We start from the raw sequence: 18,436 nt of genomic DNA, 5'->3' as shown, positions 1-18,436 counted from the left end.
AAAAAAGTCAGTGTAACTTTCTGTATCTTTTTATTGCATCTCCTTCTTACTTAAATTACTGGCATCGCAATTCCACTGCTATATATTATATGTATATATATATATATATATATATATATATATATATATATATATATATATATTAGAATAATTGCCCCTTAGACAAATATGCCCGTGCCCCCATTCTCCAGACCCCCGACGAATTACCCAATATGGTTCCACACCCCCTTTACTTGAGTCCACTTCAGTCCTATTTGTTGACCATATAACTTAATATACTTAGTTTAATACATACTTTAGGTATGAATAGCTAACAATAGAACATACAGAAAATCAAAAGCATTTATAGTTTTGTATAGTTATTTATTTACAAAATGTACCCGTGTATACATTGACACATTAAAATCAAATATACACAAATATCTAGAGATTAAGTCCCATAACCCCAGCATGTGGTTCTCATACCCCCATGGGGTATGAATACCCATTATTAATAACCCCTGGTTAAAAAAATCATCTGTATCCGTTAACCATCGGGGTACACCACATCTCCTAGGGAAGAAATCGCTCCCTTATGGAAATAAGTGATAACACTAATGGTCATTGTAAAAGCAATGATGTATCATCACCTGGTTGTTTTTCTTATCCCCGTGTTGATGATAATGAATCTTTTCAACGGGACTTCAGCCTATCAGTAATGTTAAATTGCTTACCAATATAACTGGGATTCTATTGGGGAAAAACATTACATTACACGCACCACCGGCCTAAGGTCCAATGATTGGGGAGAATCTACAGAAGAAGGTCTACAATACTTCGGAGTTTTATTGTTTATAACTTTTCTGAATATGGGTTCCTTGGCACATATTCGCTAACTGGATCAAACACATGAATAAGTGTGATAAGCAGAAAAGAGGGAAATTTTTTTTTTTTTTTTCAAACACCGTCAAAGACATTTTCGAGCAATTAAAATCCACTGACTATGAAACGCCGAAGCAGTGTAACAAGTAACTAATGGAAGACCCAACAGATGTCGCACCGTAAGGACATACGGGAACAAGGAGGAGTGGGACACAAAAAGTTAAGTATATCTTAGTTAGCCAGACCACTGAGCTGACTAACAGCTCTCTTAGGCTGGCCCAAAGGATTAGATATTTTTACGCGCCTAGGAACCAATTGGTTACCTAGCAACGGGACCTACAGCTTATTGTGGGATCCGAACCACATCATATCGAGAAATGAATTTCTAATCAACAGAAATACACTTCCCTGATTCCATGTTAGCAGAGTGGGGAATCGAACTCGCGACTACCAAATCGATGGGCGAGCACGTTCACCACTCGGCCAACGAGGATCTGGAGTGAAAAGCAGGCATTTTTCTTGAGCATACAATAAAGTATCCATATTCCAATATCGTTAAGAAAGTGGTCGTCAAGATTTTGTTGTTGACGGTAGGGTTTCTATGTAAAATGTGCAGTTAAGGAAATATGCGGAATAAATATGAGAATATAAGGGATTCGGAAGTCACATCTTAGCTTGTTTATCTTCTCCAAGTTCCTCAACAAGGCGACTGGATCTCTCTTCCTCAATTTAACTCTGTGATGGAGAGAAGAAAACCAGTAGGCGTGTGAGAGAGAGAGAGAGAGAGAGAGAGAATTAAAAAGGACTTGTTTGACATAAGTTTTCAGGTTTATAGGGAACGACTGAGTAGTTAATACCGTTACAATTATGAAAAGTCGATTTTCGAAGATACCGGTTATAAAGATAATATTTCTTTCGATCCCGACAGAAGTTTCACTCAGAAATTATTTTGGAATCGATTTTTTGAAATCCAGATTTGAGAATTTTTTTTGTTTATAATTACCATTAATGAACCATTATGGAAATCAACAAAATAATTTTCATCGTGTAAATTTGATTTTCGTTAAATTTTTTCTCTTTTATACATCGGTATTCGTCTGCAAAATCTGTTTTGGGCCAGGCGAGGTTATTTTTGGAGACTCAAATGAAGACGCTAGTTTCCTTTAATAAGCGAGTTTGTGTCGACGGACTATTGAAATTATGCTTTTCCAGGGTCCTTGCGCAGCGCCCTTGTCTAGTGACGTCATCGACTGCTGATTTTCGGTCATGTAAAATCTTCCTTCATTTTGACAGTTGGGTGGTAGACGTTTCTTTCAGTACGATGTGTGGTTCGGCGGTTGTCCATTTCGGTTCATCTGCTCCAACGTAATTAAAGCTGAGTCCCATTGGAAGGTGTGATTTTTCTATTTTATTTGACGTCAACTTCGTTTATTTTCAAGACTGCTGTAGGTACTACATTTTTAAGAACTTTCTGTTCAGAATTTTTTGAATCTGTTCTTTGGATCTTGACTCTATACATTTTAATGTGCTTTTTGTAGGCAAAGCATTACTTAAATTTCATGGGTAAGTTTGCAGGATTTATCCAGTATTTATAACTTCTTTTTTTTATTTTTTTTAAGTTCGACGCCATGGGTTGGTGTCAGTGACGGCCAGTGAGGCAGTAACTTTCTTTTGTTCCAGGCCGACTCGTACTTTTCCCGTCTCGCTGTCTACATGTGGTCCTTACGGATTGATTTAAGATAAGTATTTAGTTTATTGGCGGCGGTCTTTTTTATTTATTATTTTTTTTCTTCATGGATAAGCTTGTGCCATTTGAGTAAGAGTTTTACCTTGACCGCTCCGTAGATCTCTTTAATACATTGTGATAAAAATCTAGGATCAATATTTTTATTTATTTTTAGTGTATTTTTTCTTTATCAGATCTTGCCGAGGACCTGCGTGTTGGAATGTGGTTTATTACAGTAAGAAAAATACAGTAAAAATTTTCCCCATGTTGTGCATCTAGTTCATCACAACCAGTTTAAGCAAGGCTTTTAAGAGTGTCTTTTTAAAAATTTTTATTAATAAAGAAAAAGGGACTGTCTTTAAAATTTTTAATTATAAAGAAAAGACTGTCTTTAAAAGGACAATAACATGAAAATCATTGGAGTTAGTAAACTTTAACATTTACTTAAATTTTTTTTTTTGAATATTGTGTAACTTTCTAATGCTCTTTAAAAATTTCAGGGAATGACGTTATGATGAATATTCAAGACCGGTTGAAAAAAAGAAAAAGAAGAAAAACTGCCGCCATCCTGAGATTCTTCGGAACTTCAATATCCAATTTTTTTTTTCTACTTTTCCTCCACCCCATCGGGGGCGGTGCCCCTGATCGGGTGGAGGGGCTCCTAAGGGCTTGCACAGTAGGCGTGTTGGCCTACTGTGCTAGTCCTTGGAGTAATCGTTTTTTTCAGTTTCAGATTACCGTGAGTTTTACCTTTACTATTAATATTAATTTTTTAGACTGTTAATCTAGTAATTTCAATAATTTGTGTCGCTGTTAATGTTTTGTACATTTAATGGTTTGTATAAGTCTGATGGTTTGTATAAAACTGGTCTGTGAGTTCCTGTCTTAACATTAGTAAGCCATATATAAAGTATGTTTTTATGGTATTAAGTTTATTAGCATAATCCACTCTGGTTTTAGTTACTTTTCACCCTTATACTGTGATTTCAAAAGATATATTTTTTATATTATTAGTTTTGGTAAATTTTTCATAAATTTTTCATAGTAATTTTTAATTTAGGGCAATTTGGTCTTTATAGAAAAAACTGTAGAATGATTACTTCTGGATTTGTTTCTGCTTTTTCAAAGCTTTTTCAGTTTTAGTTTTGGATCGTGAAAATATTGAAGTCTTAAAATCCATAGTTATAACTTTTTAGATATTTGGTAGTAGTTAGTATTTTGAAGGTGGTTTGATGTTTTATACATTTTGTAATTCGAAAAGATTTTGCATAAAGATGATTTACGTAATTAGCTATAGTGTACGTTATATTTTAATTTTTTTTACTTTGCATTAAGGTTTTCTTTAATTTAGTTTTCGCCAGTTTTTTCCTGTTGCTTGTCATGACTTGCAGGTGACCTTGCTCTGAGGCCTTTATAATGGCGGACTCAAGGATTTGGAGTAATTGTCATTAGTTCGTGGAGTAGTCCTTTTTCAATCTGTTAGAAAAGTGTGATAACAGGTTTTGAAAATAATTTTGTAATGTTGATTCATGATCAAGAAAGATATAGCCAGTGTGCACCATCCTGTAATGACCATGTTTGCAACCACATAAAATTGACCCTGGTTGTCAGAAAAAGGGGTACTTAACTGTTTAAAATCTCTTCTCTTTAATTTTAATACTGAAGGATATTAAGATTTTTTTGTCTTGGTTCTAATTTGGACTAGTATTGTATATCAAATTAATAACGAATATAAAGGAAATTGGCTGACTATATATTTTGAAATTTATCCTGAAGCTTTGTTCTGGATGGCTGAGTGTTCTGGTTTTATAGTTCTCCCACCTATAGATAAAAATATTTCTTATAGGCCTAAGTCTCGGCAGTTGGGTTGTTTGTGTGAACTGACTAGATCCTACTTTGTGGCGTTGGTTAAAAAAAAAAATGGAAACCAGGGTAGTCCCTTGTACATACAGCATTAATTAAAAGAAATAACTTTGGAATCGCAATTAACATATTGCCTTGCAGTAAGTGGGCTTAGAAATAGGGAAACAGTTTGACGATAGGGTTTGCCTTGGTTGGAAGTTTGGTGATAAGTGACCCGAGGTAAGATGAATCATTATAATGCAGTTCGTGTGAGTGTGTATTTACGCTGCACATGTAATTTTGGATAAAGGGTGAAAGTGTAAATCTTTTTATAGGTAAAAACTAACGCATTTTAAGTTAACGTTAGTTTTTAATGGCCTAATTACAATCCAGGCTGCTGCTATAACGGGCATGTCAACTCAAAACGGATAATAGAGGAAAACACGGTGAAATACTGTATTTAGGATATTTAGGAAAGATAATGGGCTTCAAAGCAGGTGGTAACGGCAGGAAACCCTCAAAGGGAACTGGCGATTTACCTAATTTTTTACGGAAGGGATGAACTATAGAAACCCAACAAAGGAGCGGTGAAGATGGCATACTTCACTTTGTATTTAAGAAGTTAAATGAGAACTTTGAGTAAACCTAATATTTTGCGATATCCTCCACGTAATATAGATGATCCAAACAGGTTACACAGCGCATCAGTGGCGTGGTTGGTATGGTGTTGGCGTCCCACCTCCGTGGTCGCTGGTTCCATTCTCGGCCATTCCATTGAGGAGTGAGAGATGTATTTCTGGTGATAGAAGTTCGCTCTCTACGTGGTTCGGATGTCACGTAGAGCCGTTGGTCCCGTTGCTGAATAACCACTGGTTCAATGAAACGTAAAACAAAACAGGTTACAGGAGTCCAGAGGGTAGTACTTTTAGTTAATTATACTAGAAGAAAAAAGTTGGTCTGGTCCTGGAAAATGTTAGTTGGTATTATTAGGTTATAAATGCGGTCTAGGCTGTACGTCGCTCCTGCACAGGGTTGTCAAAATTGATGACATGAGTGAGCAATACTTCTCTTGTGCATTTCAGGGCCGCTTCTAATTGATTAAAGTCTGGAAAATCTTGACAGCATCGGATATGGATCGTATTTGGGATATTGTTTATTTGAAGCCACAAAGTAATTGGCAAAAATATGCAGTGATGTCCGATGTTGATAATTAGGCACGTAGAGTAAATCAAAGATTTAAAGGGAAACTCGGCTAAATCTAGCAGGCTCGTAGAGAGGGGCTATTAAAACTTCATTACTGAAGGCCTTCCAACTCATTACACTAGCATGACGCACTTTAATGGACGCCAGCCCATGAACATTATGAATGAAGACTCGGATGTTAGTAGTAGTGGGAATAGTAGTGTGTGGAATTCTTATTTTGTTTCACAGAAACTCTTAAGTAGTGTACAATAGAGGAATAGTCATCAAATGAGACTATTAATGGCGTAATACAGTTCCATGGCGCAATTCACGTTTAGCTTTAACTTGAAATATCGCATAGTCTTGTATACCTACACTAGAACACACTGCGAAAACCATTGTTACCCTGGAGTTTCAAGGATACGTAAAGTATCGTTCAGATGCTCGCGAAATTTGCTAAACCGTCATAGGGCTTATGTTGATAACGAGCTATTTAGCGAATGAATAAAAATGTATTTGATAACATACTTTGTATTTCTTATGCACACGGCCATGTAGTATTGATAATTAAATTATATTTTAGAATGATGATAATGGCATTAATATTCATCACAATCTCATTCTTATTAGTATTATAATCATCATTATGGGTATTATTCATACATCGACTTCAGGGTAAAGGATGATAGAATATGCATAAATACATATGCCGTCTACATACACATGCATAGACAAATATGGTACTCGCATAAATGCACAGAACAAATGTAATTATATAATTATATATATAATGTTTATATGTATATATAGGGAGGTCAGTAGAATATTAGTTATTATAAATGGTCGCTGCAGCTAACCAGTGATATAGTTCATCAGTCAAAAAAATTTGGCGCCTTGATAGAACAAAATATTTTGCATCTCTCTCATTTCATACTCTTCATTCTGTGGAGGATTGAATTTTATGTATTTACCAAATTCTTGAGAGAGAGAGAGAGAGAGAGAGAGAGAGAGAGAGAGAGAGAGAGAGAAGAGAGAGAGAGGTGGTTGGTGGAGCGGTAGTTTGTGATAGAAACTACTGTGAGTGTAATGGAGGTGGTAGTTTTAGTTTATTTATTTTTTTATTTTTTTTGTAGTTTACTACGATAGCGAGTGTTCAGAGAGAGGTTTTTTTGGTTCTGGCTGCAGCAGAAAGTGAATGTGTTTTCGGCTCCCTGCCTGAATTATTTATCTTTTTTTTGGGTTTTATCTTTGTCTTGATTTTGACAGTAAGTACTTTTGGATTTTAGTGTGGATGAGTGATAGGATTAGTTGTGATTGATTGTTATTTATTGTTTATTTAGTTTTGAATGGTGACATTCCTTTGCAGTTCCTCCTTAACCTTCCTCTATCTACATAGCTCGCCACTTAGCTGTAAATTAGGTTAAAATTGTCCCCTTATCTTCCGGTATTTAGGATCGGATTATGGACTATTGTGTGGAATTGGATTACGTATTGGATTGTTTTCTTAAATGATTGGTACGATAGATGTTGACGACTCGGAACGAACATTGATTGTGGAAGATTGTGACCAAGGATATAAGATTGATATTGTTGACGACGACTATGGCTGGACCTTGAAATTGATGGTGGAACCGTTCTTGGAGGATTGATATTCCTGAAGTTGACGACTGGATCGAATCTGGATTGAGAGATTGACAGCGGATCATACCGATTGACGTGGAAGTACCGTTGGTCACGGTACTGTGGCTCAAGTGCCATTAGTTTGGAGTGCTGGGGCACTACTATTCGCCTTTAAGACCACCTGTATATAAGTGTCATATAATCTTGGGTTGAGTTCGTTCAAGTTAGGTTGTGGGTTCACTTTGGTTACTGGTTTTTAATTGTTTATAGTTAGGAAATATAGTGTTAAGGTATTAAGTGGTTTAAATATCCTTTTATCTCAGATTCTGGTTACAGATAACGCAAGTAGAAAGTTGTGTAGTGAGGAGAACTATAGTCTGTAAGGGGGGGTCAAGGGTGTGGGGTTGCTTTAGTGCATCCCGCCACAATTCGAGTATTACCCCTATAAAAGTCACCTTTGTACATTTTGTCTAAATCGTTCGGTGCTTGTGTATCGCCTTATTAACTACTTATTCGGTAATATTTAGCATACGACGCATACGATTCTTTTCTTTGTTGCATACTGCAAAAACACGCAAAAACGAATAAAGCAGTCTTGTGGCCACGAGGACAATGTGCCAGACTTGCCATAGGTGGAGCAGCCAATACTATAACCTGGGTTTGACCTATGAATGATCGGCTGCCCTCAACCTCTCGTCGGCTATGTTTACTATAATTCAAGGTTACCATTTTATCGGGCCAAAATATCGTACCAAACACCTCTAGATTATTGTATTTTCATTAAAAAAAAATTTATTTTTCACCAATTCCAAAGGTTTTGCATAAATGATAGTCAAAGGGTGAATAGAAATTGCGTTTATAACTGCTATGTATTCCCTATAGTCAAACGTAACATTGTACAATGATAATAGTAATATTGCCATACGTATATTTACAAATCAATTTATGATATTTGTCATATGTATATATACCAAATTCTTATTCATTATCCGTGGTATCACCAATGGAAACCTATAATATCATTCTAAACAAATATGATATGCCTAGCCTTTCCTTTAATACTTACTGTACAAAAAGGGTCAAATATTTGGGTGCTTACTAAATACAGCTAAGTTTACCTTTAAATTTCTTTGATTTACTCTAAGTGCTGAATTATCAACAATAGACATCATGGCATATTTTTGTCAATGAGGCTGTGACTCCAAACTAGCTATTTCCCAAATACGATCCAATATCCGATGCTTTGGTACAATTTTATTGACGACATTCAATTAGAAACGGCACTGAAATGCCCAGTGATATAGTTCCACTAAAACACTGGGGGATGGGGATTAAATACACAACTTACTATCGTGCACAAAAGTTATTTAATTCACAGCGCAGTGTCGTTGCTGTAACCTTACATTACCAACAAAACCGCCTGATAATACATACTGAAAAAATCATTCGCTAGTTACGTTTATTCCGACCGCTACTTACCAGAAACACACACACCTATAAATTATTTGTCGTTAACTCTGCGCAATGATTAACATCTTTCCCTGCTTGCTTTCTTATCTTTTTACTAAATATGAATTCGTTACCATTGGTGAAAGTATCTGAATCCTTCATTTTGTATTAGTATTTAAAAAAAAATGACATAGCCATAATTTGGAAGTGTCTAAAATCTGGCATTGGGTTACCATCACCCCTAACACCCACTTCCAATATAGTTGTTGGCCCAATCAACAATATAACTAAATATAACAGATTTATGAATTTTTTAAATATAGAGGATGCACCAGCAGCGGTTTGTGGTTGCTACCTCAATACCGGAAGGGAATTGAAAATTTTACTTACTGCAAATGTAGTTTTTTTTTTTTTTTTTTTTTTTTTTTTTTTTTTTTTTTTTTTTTTTTTTTTTTGGGTTTTTTTTTTTTTTTTTTTGCAGCTTGCAGATTATAGAACACCACCGTAAACACTGATTTTGAAATATTATGTATCGATCTTGTGGACAGTCATGTCTGTTAAGATACGATAACCTATAGGAAATACTAATTCATGAATACTGACTTCCTAAGCACTTTTATTCTCATATTTATTTCGCAGATTTCCTTGACTGCACATTTTACACTTAAACCCAGTACTATAGTCTCTTCTTAACGATATTAGAATATGTAGAATTTCCTCAAAACTCAAGAAAAATACCTGCTTCCCTCTCCTTCCTTCCATTCCAGTATTCCTCTTATGGTGCGACATCTGTTGGGTTCCTTTGGTTACTTGTTCAACTGTATCGCTGTTTCATAGTCAGCGGATTACTGTTCACTCTCTGGATGGCTAAGGGAACGGACTTTTGCGCACGATAGTACACGATTTACTTTATGCATTCTGACATTTATTTCTAACCTGTAAAATTCAATGAAAATCCGAAGCTCTCAAGAATAATTCCCGCTAAAAACTTTTAAACATCACTGTGTGGGGCGTGTGGAATTTCTCTGAATCTTGCGATGAAGTCAGTAATTGGCAACTCTGGACAAAGTTTTGACCCAGTGAATGGGAAAAGAGACAGCTGTTCTCCCACTCAGTAGCTTCAACATAGTTTAAGAGCCAATTTAAAGTGGGTCTGTTTTTTAGAATCTTTTGAAGAACCACTTTAGAAGCTGGACATCAGGAATATGAAATACATGAATTGCACAACATAAGACTTCATAACAACATCAGCGCTGCAATTGATTACGAGTTTATTGAGTGAGAACTTAACACGCAACCTATTTATTCTGTACAAGTGAGTGACTCAGAATGGGGAGAACTTCCTTTATTATTATGATTAAAATGATCCATGATCAATGGTTATAATTGATAAAAAGCATGTTTGAACTCGTTTTCATTTACATCACCTTCGTAGCAAAAATGACCAATTTCTCGCGTTACTTATCCTGGATACCAGTTACTTTGTGTCCTATAGTTATAAACTTATCCAAGCCTGAGATAAAGGAGCATAAGTTGTTCCCAACCTATATCCCCTAGTTGACCAAAAAAACTAGTATAAACGAGTATAAAGTTACATTTATTCCTGAGTTTGCTATCTACCAAGAGTTGAGGGAGTCTTACAGATAATGGCATAAAAAGTAGTTCTATTGATCCCTTCCTTATCAGCGCTTCCATTTTCTGCCCCTCTCAGTCAAAACTCTCTCAGATGCCTACCACAAAATATCAATGATAATCATACTCCATACCTTCAGTAATTCTTCCAAAATCCCATTATCTTACGTGGCAGTTGAGTATCCTTAAGTTAGTTAGTAAAAACTCTACTAACCAAGGCCATATGTGACTGGTATTCGTAGCAAAAGATCTAGTCTTGATGTCATTTACATATGTATATATATATATAATATATATATATATATATATATATATATATGTATATATATATATATATACACATATATATATATATATATATTATATTATTATATATATATATATATTATATATATATATTATATATAATTATATAGATATATATATATATATATATATATATATATATATATATATATATATATATATATATTCCCTTAATCCTACAAGAAAAAAGCTCAGTCACAATAAACTTTTTGCTTCAACCAGATAATGATCAGACATCATCCAGCCACACCTCACCATTCAACCTCTTGTTCTTCTATCTACTTTTGTGCTGAAACATAATATAGCAACCTTTATGAAAACTTTTTTTTTCGAAACTGTATTTCCGATAATCAAGACCCTCTGGGGACACTTTTCCACAAGACTCCTTAAATTACCCTTTAGACATGGCACGCCAGACCTACCAGCTACACCCTCTCTTTCTCTGTACCTTATCTTTTAATTTTAAATGCAAATGCACCAAGTTGTTTATTTTCCAAACCTAATACTGATTCAGACTCTCGCCATATAAATATACACAGACATACACACATATATATATATATATATATATATATATATATATATATATATATAATATATATATATATATATATATATATATATATATATATATAGTATATATATATATATATATATTGACTGGTAAAAATGTTCTGTTACAACAGAATTCCATCTAATAAAAGGAGCCCATAAAAACACCAAAATATAGAGAGAAAAATACTATATTTCAGAGACTGCTGCCTCCTTCAGGTAGATGAATGGGAAAAGTTTACAGAAAAATTGGTATTTATACCAAGAGGTCCATCCACAGGTAAGCCAATTTAGGTTACCCTGCTTATAATCTTCCTTTAATCTTCTTAAGCGTTGGTTGAATGAAAATCTTGTCGACCACATCTGAATCCCATGCTCCTTTTGAGATGTTCATTACCTGTCTCTCTTTTATTAAGGCCGATTCCATCATTTGATTCTTGTACCGGCAGTTGCTGCTATAAATTATATGTGACAAATTCCAGTTTATTCTATGGTTATGTTCATTTATATGGTTGAAAATAGCTGAGTTCTGTTGTCCATACCTAACTGACCGTTTGTGTTGTATTAATCTCTGGGGAAGTGATTTTCCTGTAAATCCGATGTAAGATTGGTCACAGTCCTAGCATGGGATTTCATAAACCCCTGTGTCCTTTAGGGATGTCTTTTGTTGGACATTAATCAGGGTTTTGGCTAAGGTGTTTGGGTACGTAAATGCAAAAGGGTTAGATTTTCCGAGGGTCTGGGTAACCGTCTTAATTGTGTCCAGGTGTGGAATTTTTATTGTAACAGAACATTTTTACCAGTCATTTTCGGTCCATTATGGAATTCAACCACCTTTCCACGATTCTTCACTTACTTCCAGAAGTCAAGCCAGTTTTTTGCAAGTTTGAGAAAGAACTGATCAGACTACACCAGCCGAAAAATCAAAAACACTTTTTAGAAGAATGCCTCAAGGAACCAGTACTACCATAAATGTACGGATTCGGGAGATGGACTCTGCAATCAGACCCCTTCCCTCTCTCACATAAGATTTTCCTGGAGGAGAGAAAAACGACATCTTCGTACTATGCAGAGTGATATATGGAACTCAGTCTAATCTTCGCCTCCTCACCACGGACCACATATACAGGTATCTGATTTCATTCTGTTCCGACATTGCTGCCTATAATAGCGTGACTCATTTGAACAGACTTTTACGCAAGTTAAATAACTTAATAAACAATAGCGCATGGAATAATCTTTAGCAACATAACAAAGTTTTAAACTTATCCAACACCCCCTTACTGTAAATCAACATTTAGTTTTAAATCTAGGCTTATCCTTTGCCTTTATGCCAGACCGCAAAAACAACCTAGACTTCATAGTGGCTATTGATAAATGCATATCTGACAAAAACTACAGCCGTGAAGAGATATGTTTAAAAGGAGTGTTACTAAATGCTTTAACTGCCCTAAATAAGAAATATCATGTTCCCCATAGATTTATGATAGCCATCCTCTCGCTAAAAAAGTTAGCTGTTATAATAAGTAGATCCAACAAAGACGGCAAAATCGTAATAATGGACAAAGACTTCTACCTCGACAAAATCAACCAACTCCTCAGCGACACAACCACTTACGACAAACTGACGAAAAATCTCCTTCAAAACGTCCCCACAGAATTTCTTTTCGGAAATTAAGATTAATTGGCTAAGACAAAAAGAGTATTGAACTATTAGAGAAATTTAAAGTAATTAATCCTAAATTGCCCTACTTTTATGGCCTTCCCAAAACTCACAAAGACAATCTTCCATTCAGACCCATCGTTTCATGTGCCGGAGCTTTCAATTACAAAATTTCTAAATGGTTAGCTGGCCTCCTTTCCCCTTTTTTAGGGACTTCTTCTCCCAGTCAAACATTCGGAAGATTTTCGTCACAAATTCAGAGAAGCACACACACCACTTCACAACATAAAACTTTTAAGCCTTGACGTAGACTCCCTATTCACAAAAGTACCAGTACAGGACGTTCTTCAGTTTTTGAGAGAAAAATTATCCCCCTATTCAGATCATTTCCCATTGGCACTTGACAAAATAATAAAGTTAATTGAATTATGTGCATCTAATAACGTATTTTCATTCAGGGAATCATTCTATAAGCAAAAATTTGGGTGTAGTATGGGTAGTCCTTTAAGTCCTGTTTTAGCCAATCTGTACATGGAATACTTTGAAACTACAGTAATAAATACAATAAAACCCAAAAACATGTTGTGGATGAGATATGTAGATGATATTCTAACATTTTGGGATAATAGGTGGGGCAATTTTAATGAATTCCTTTCAAAATTAAACTCATTAGTGCCCAGCATCAAATCTAAAGTTGAATGGGAAACAGACAACAAGATTCCTTTTCTTGATGTTTTAATAATCAGAGACACGACAGAATACAAATTTACCATATGCAGAAAACCAACGTTCTCACTTTCATACATTCACTACTTTAGCTATCATGACAATGCTATCAAGATGGTCTAGCTAGCAACCTATTCTTAAGAGCCTTACGAATTTGTTCCCCAGATTTCCTGGAAAAAGAATTTGAACTAATTTGCAAGCAACTTTCGTCTTTATAGTAGCCTGACCATATAATTGAGAAAGCAATTCACAAAGCAAACGTAATTATCTACCGACCCCTAAAGACAAGACCAGAGATACACCCAACAATAAAATAAAATTCCACACCTGGACACGATTAAGACGGTTTACCAGACCCTCAGAAATCTAACCCTTTTGCATTTACCTACCCAAACACCTTAGCTAAATCCCTGATTAACGTCCAACAAATAACATCCCCCCAAGGACACAGGGTTTTTATGAATCCCATGCTAGGACTGTGACCAATCTTACATCGATTTACAGGAAAATCACTTCCCCAGAGATTAAAACAACACAAACGGTTAGTTAGGTATGGACAACAGAACTCAGCTATTTTCAACCATATAAATGAACATAACCATAGAATAAACTGGAATTTATCACTTATAATTTATAGCAGCAACTGCCAGTACAAGAGTCAAATGATGGAATCGGCCTTAATAAAAGAGAGACAGGTAATGAACATCTCAAAAGGAGCATGGGATTCAGATGTGATCGACAAGATTTTCATTTAACCAACGCTTAAGAAGATTAAAGGAAGGTTTATCAGCGGCGGTGACCTAAATTTGCTTACCTGTGGATGGACCTCTTGGTATAAATACCACCTTTTCTGTAAACTTTTCATTCATCCACCTGAAGAGGGAGACAGCAGTCTCTGAAATATAGTATTTTTCTCTCTATATTTTGGTGTTTTTATGGGCTCCTTTTATTTTATATATATATATATATATTTAATGAAGCTTGAGAATATCACAAAATCCACATGAACTTGAAAATGTAGAATAAACTACGAAAGTACTTGTTCAAAGCCCCGGTTTTCACCCACCTTCTTACGTGGATCTTGTGATATAATGTATATATATAATCTCATTAATTTCGGATTCTCTAGGATGACATAAAAAAATATTTGTAATTCGGTTGCAAAGATTTAGGAAATGGTTCCAATACAATATATATGTAACCCTGGTAATTGTGAAGTCTTGAATAATAACAAGTCTTACACTAACCATCTAATCGCCTCAGTGGCGTGGTCGGTACGGTCTCGACCTGCCACATCGGTGGCCGCAAGTTCAATTCTATCATCAGAGAGTGTATTTCTAGTGATAGAAGTTCACTCTCGAGAGGTTTTGGAAGTCACGTAGAGCCTTTGGTCCCGTTGCTGAATAACCACTGGTTCCATGCAACATAAAAACACCATACAAACAAACCAACCATCTACAGATAGGTGGTTGATTTTCCTTCGAAAACAGATGTCCATTCATGTCGTAGAAAACTGAAAATGTTTCAATTTTATCACTAAACATTATACATATATATAATATATATATATATATATATATATATATATATATATATATATACATATACATATACATATCACACACACACACACACATATATATATATATATATATATATATATATATATATATATATATATATATATACATATATGAAATTGAAATATATGTATGTGTGTGTATGTTCCAGCATAACACTGAAATGCACTGGGCAATTTCAACCAAACTGGGTATACATATGACATACTATCTCGAAAAGAATACTGTTGGGGTAAGACATCAATGGCACCAAAGGGGGTAACGGAGAGAGAGATAGAGAGAGAGAGATATTTTATTATTGGTTGTCATTCAGAGTTATCTCGGGCAGCGCCAGGTTGGTTATATGTATATTATATATTTTACTCACACCGGGAATGAACCTCAATCTCACGAGCAAAAGGCCAAGGTGGTAGCAAATGACCTGGGAAGGTCATGATAATGTTGGAACCTAAAGTAATCCTGGGCAGGCTTCTGAAGCCCAGTATACCAGTGAATATTACCAAACTTCCCAACCCATCAGCGAGTCAGTTGCTTCTATTTCATTTGAATTATCCCTTCACCATGAAATATAATGGAAATAATGAGCATATTAGCGTGTGTTTCACAGTAATTAAGTTTCTGACTCACATTGGGAACAAACCTCAGTCTCCTGAGTGACTGGCCAAGGCGGAAGTGGCTGACCTACAAAAGTCATTAAAGTAGGTGGGTAAAATTTGTAGGTATATTGGGGCTTCAGAAACCTTCCTGTGAATAACCTCCGGTACAGAATACTTGGGTTTCAGCTTCTTTTATGACCTTTGTAGGTCGGCTGCTACTGCCTTGGCCTGTCACTTAGGGACCTTCATTCCCAGTGTCAGTCAGATATTTATTTTGGCGAAACACAGGCTCTTGTGTTCATTATTTCCCATATATAATCTTATAATGTAAGTTTTGGAAGGCAATTATGATTTTGGTAATACAATTAATTCCCCTCAGAAACTGTGAATCATGTTAAATATGTATTTGTGTGTTCAGATTCCCATATTTAAAGATATCATGTATAAGTAGTGAGAAATTTCATTTTTTAAACATACATAAGGCAGAGAGAGGAAAAAGATGCGTAAGGCACATAGAGAGAGACTGCTTTGTCTGAGCAGAGATTGCTGTTACCCATCCACTTGAAAATAGATGAGTTAAGCTAATTTTTTATTGTCCTAAACGGCCCTGTGACGAACACAAGGGGACCTATTCATCCACGTGAACGAATGCGTAGGGACCTCCCAGATAAGGCATCAGGTCCTTCGAGAATCTTAACTACAACAATGTTGCTACATGTTTACTTGCAATAATTGAAGATTCTATTGCTAGGGAAACCATTTAATACCTCTGATAAATTAACTCTCATCTCTTTCAACTTGCCAAAAGAGGACTTATCGACTCGTAAGTAGTTAATTGTGAATTGAAAATTCCATAACATCACTCAATATTGCTAGATAATTTTCTTAGTAATATATGTGTTGTTTGTGGAATCTGAGCATAGTGTTATTATTATTATTTTTGTGAAGGCACAAGTGTTGAAGATGTTGAAGATTGTAACAGGCCTTTCTTTTTGAGTGAGAATTTGCAACTTGTTACAGGTATTTTACAAATGTTTTGAAGTGCACTTCGAAGTTTTATTTTTAGTGTTTGGATAAAATTATCATTTTTATGCATTTTTCTTTTGCGTTGTTCTTTTGACATGTCCATTTTATATGCTTAATGTTTGTACTGTCAATGCTTTAATTGTTTTCATATCATGCATTGTGTTTTTGCATTTTCTTTATTTTGTTTAATTAGTTCGAATAATTTTTGATTGTGTAATTGTTTGAATCTAACACTTGTGAATGAATCTGTATTTAATTAAATTTCCTTTCAAATTTAGTTATTGATTTATATTTTAATTTAATTAAATATCGTGATATATTTTGATTTAATTTTGTTTAATAATTAATTCAAGAATGAAGTAAACTTTTGTTTTCAAGTAATAACAATTTCCCTGAGATTGTGAATTTCACTTATAGATTTTGAATTTAGAAATTAATATTTGTATTTAAAATTTTTGTGAGAGTTTCATTTACTACAAGTGTAATATAATATAATATCATATTTTATTTTGGTTAGGTAGAAATTTAGAGTGGTATGTGCTGTTTTCCTCAAATGAATCAGAACCAGGGAAATACTTAATTTGAAATTATTAAAGGAGTGATGCCCTTTAATTAAGATTACCTCACATCTATTTTAATGAACTTAGACTGATAGTTTTCTTGACTGTTAAGTCCTATAAGGGATCACTGTCACCTTTAGAGTATTCAGTCGTTTAGTATTTGTGATGAAGGTTCAGGTGTCTGGCTGTAGTTAGGTAAGCAATAACCAAGTACTTGATCAAACTGTGCTCCAAGTATAAAAGGTATCCCAGACCCATGAATAAAAGTCTTTTGCTCTAACAAGTACAAATGATAAGTGCAGTAACCAGATACTTGGCACTTTGGGTTAACAAATATTAATGTTGTCCAGACCCAGATCTTGGCTTTCCCCCCAAGTATTAACGTGTCCAGACCCAGATCTTTCTTTGGCTTTTAGGCACTTCGTCACAATATACATACATACATACATACATATATATATACATATATATCCCTTATATATATATATATATATATATATATATATAATATATCTATAAATATATGTATATATATATATATATATATATATATATATAAATATATATATATATATATATATATGTGTGTGTTGTGTGTGTGTGTGTATGTGTGTCGAATCTACTGGTTATTTTTCTTTACCAGATACATAAAGTAAATGTAATAGCCACGATGCCCTGATTAACTTCTCAATTCTTTGCCCTTTTTTTGGATACGCTTGTGCCCACAAAGCCTCGAGATCCAACTTCAAAGAAATATGAAAGAAATCATGATGTCCGGTAGCAGGGAACGAACCCGCAATACTATAATCACGATGATTATGGTATCGCAGGTTGGTTTCCCACTACTGGACATCACGATTTCTTTCATATTTCTTTGACGTTGGATCTCAAGGTTTTGTATGACAAGCGTATACAGAAAAGAGCAAGGAATTTGAGAAGTTATGAGGCATTGTGGCTATTAGATTTACATATATATTAACCAAAAGAGAACTGCACAGTATATGTGTTCTTATCCAGATCCATGTTGTTTTGGCTTGAAATTTGGATATAGGTAACTTACTGCGGCCGGCCATAAAAAGACACTTCGCAAGTGCTGGTTAGGGTAGAAACATTTA

General features: G+C 34.8%; 1 long non-coding RNA gene across 1 annotated transcript; it reads left to right on the top strand.

The window, feature by feature from the left end:
* The first annotated feature begins 224 nt into the window (after nucleotides 1-224).
* LOC135217017 (uncharacterized) lies at nucleotides 225-3,634 on the top strand. Its single transcript, XR_010315003.1, has 3 exons — nucleotides 225-2,306; nucleotides 2,481-2,822; nucleotides 3,088-3,634. It is a non-coding gene; the product is annotated as an uncharacterized LOC135217017 (long non-coding RNA).
* Nucleotides 3,635-18,436: the final 14,802 nt, after the last annotated feature.

Source organism: Macrobrachium nipponense, chromosome 7, assembly GCF_015104395.2.
Source record: "Macrobrachium nipponense isolate FS-2020 chromosome 7, ASM1510439v2, whole genome shotgun sequence".
Classification (NCBI taxonomy): domain Eukaryota; kingdom Metazoa; phylum Arthropoda; class Malacostraca; order Decapoda; family Palaemonidae; genus Macrobrachium; species Macrobrachium nipponense.
Note: the sequence above shows the minus strand (reverse complement) of the source record. Positions and strands in the feature narration are given on the sequence as shown.